The sequence below is a fragment of the Echinococcus granulosus genome (assembly GCF_000524195.1).
Source record: "Echinococcus granulosus chromosome Unknown EG_S00255, whole genome shotgun sequence".
NCBI lineage: Eukaryota > Metazoa > Platyhelminthes > Cestoda > Cyclophyllidea > Taeniidae > Echinococcus > Echinococcus granulosus.
This window is the reverse complement of record NW_020170635.1, coordinates 1,807-4,816: the sequence shown is the minus strand read 5'-3', so window position 1 is coordinate 4,816 and position 3,010 is coordinate 1,807.

Genomic DNA, 3,010 nt, shown 5'->3' with positions numbered 1-3,010 from the left:
TATTTACAAAAAGAACCCATACCAAATTTGAAAAAATATTTGTTTTTTGCACACAAGAAACGTTGTGCTTCTAAAAATGCCATTGGAAATTGCTTAGCTCACGTCGTTATCTTCTTACTTTTTTTAGTCGTAATTTTTTGTTTGACTGTATGTTCAAGTCAAATCCCCATACAACCGCGCATTGGGCGAAGTTGTAGTCTAGTGGTATTCCTTGGACTTGTGCTGCTCACTATGCGAATAATCTAATCAAACTCGCTTTGTTAGGTATGAAAGGAATTAAAAAGGGTAAGTTCGTTGTATGCCACTTTGCTTTGAGCGTTCGCATGCAAGAAATGTAAATCTTCTGGGATCAGAAAATATTGTTGTGCACTTAACTAAATTAGTACATGTTTGCAATCGAACAGGAGTGCTTGACATGGTATCGCCTTCCTTGCTGTTCCCAAAGGTAAAACGTGGAGGACATTTGTGACAGCTTTGTCGGCTGTAAAGACGGATAATACATTTGTGAAGCGCATAAGAATCAGCAAAATGCATGCGACTGCCTGGGACCTGTTTGTCAATGCATCTCCAGCTGAAGCTTTCTCTGCCAAAGATGTTCAGTGTTAAGTGCTGATGATGCACCTGCTAGCGTTTGGGACCCGGCTGAGCTACCGTTGCCTTCTGTGAGTAACCTGTTTTTCTGTTAAATCACTTGTGTTCCTTTTCCACCTTTTGACCAGTATTTATAGATGCCATTCTGCACAGTTGAAAAATTCAAAAATGAGGGCTTTACTGATTTCTGCTTTAGTTTTTTGTACTGTAACGTGTAAGTGACACTTCATATTCGTTGTTCCTTGCTTTCCTGGCTGCCAATTGCCGACTGTAGCTGTATGGGAAATTTTGCAGATAATATAAGTGGAATATGTTGACGAGGGTAGTGGCTCACCTTTCACCCAGCACGTTAGCCAATTCACTCGTTATTACGTAGGTCATAGCAGCATTCCCAATACAATATTCAGAATTCGTTGCAAACGAACTTGGTACCATGGACACATACTGCTTTAACAATGCATATATGAGTGGAGTTTTGTCCCGTAACTTAAACAAAAAGAAGAGAAAATTCGTTCTTGTGCAAATTTCACGTGATTAGTAATTTTAACCTAAACTGGACGAACAGAGTATATTAAGGTAAACGCAAAGGAAGTGAGAGCATATCGGATCAGGCGTAAATCTCACTTTGCCAATACAGTCGGCAGATTGTTGAAGAGTGAAACGCTATCCTCTAAAGTGCATTATGGCAAAACCAAATTATTTGAAATCAAACTTACAAAGTCCAAATATATTCCGGCCCTTCAAAGCCGTCAATGTGAATGACTATAGACCAGAAGTTAGGATATTAAATAGTTTTCGATGGTTTTCGGCTAAGGTAAGTCGATTTAAAGAAATATGTCAGGCTTGCAAACTGCACTAGAATGTGGGGTTAGAGTGATCGCAATGTGGCCTTTGCTTGGTTGGTATTGGCTTGACTGAGCAGATCTCATTGATGTCCCTCCGATTGTCTCCTGACTTTGGGTTAGATTTGTGAATTAACTTTTTGATAATTAGTGCTCGAGAATCTTGCCAACAACATTTCATTTTATTTTGCTCATTATGTGGCACCTCACTTTTAAGTCTTATGCTTAAAACGCGCCTATAAATGGGCCATGCAAATCTTCTCATATTTATTTTTGCGATATTTCTCCAAAGTTAACCAAGCTACTGCTCACGGATTTCAACTGATTATTGCAATTCAACTGGTAAACTGTTAGTTATTTTTTACCTTCTGTGTTTATCTTTAAATTTACAAGGCTTCTGTTACAGAAAAACTCTGACGAATGCTCTTTTGTCAAGTTTCCTTAGGTATTACTAGCCAGCAAAGTGTTGCACAAAAGCACGCATCTTTTGTAATTTGAAGCCGTTATGTTGGTGAAGAAGTAGAGCAGAGCTGACTCCTGGTGCATCAGCAAAAAGGAATCTGTATGCTTATTTTAGATCTCGATAGCCAGTACAGGATAAATTGCTGTCCATGCATTGATCCGCTGCGAAAAAAAGGCATGTGTTAAGCGTGCTATAGCTAGACTTACCAACGCGTGAATTGGTGTTTGGGTAGGTGGACTGTACCTATGCAAATGGAGCAATGATACGAATACAAAGAGAATGCTTGTCCCTAAATGAACTGTCAAATACGGAAGGGTAAAGTGCAGCAGCGCAGTATAGAGTTCGCCTTTATCTTTTTAACAGACCTACCATCCGGACCCATGTTGACTGAGGTGACGTGTTGGCACGAGTGAGCGTTATACCGAGCACTTTAGCAGTCACTGACAGGGTGGCAGTGCGTCAGTGTTCGGTGTTCATTATGAGTTTGGAATTAAAAAAAAAAAATAATTTCAAAAGTTAAGAGGCGCTACATTTGATACACAGAAATGTGCACCTGCAAATGAGGATCTACAAATCCCCCGAAGAAAGCAGCACGAAAAGGTGACAGGGTTTCCTTTGAGGCTGCCAAATCGCTTGCAGTCGAGAGGCGAAATAATCGTGTGTTTTACCGAGAGCAACTTAAGAGAGGCAAAGTCAACTTCATAAAGCACTGAAGGGGTCAGGTACTAACTAGCTGATTTACTCTCAAGGGAGAGAAGGTGTGTAGCAAGACCTCCTACGATTTAAATCCGGTGGACTGATGACAGGAGCTGCATTTTGATCAGCATTGCTTTCTACGATGTCTTGTGGGATGATTGGGAGACAAGGAGAGTAGTTTGCGTGTTTAAAGCCTCTTTATTTTTGCGGCACACTTAATGGCGAAAAAGGGTCGACAATTATATCGCAGTACCCGCATCATTTCTTAAGGCGTTAGGAGGCGTAGCATTTTCGTGAATGGCTATGCCTTTGTGGCAGGATGCCGTAGCAACTACAGGAGAGGCGAATCCCGGGCACCTCGAAAATCTTGATATACAGTTTTTACCAAATTCCATCTGGAAGGGAGTTGGTGCACCTT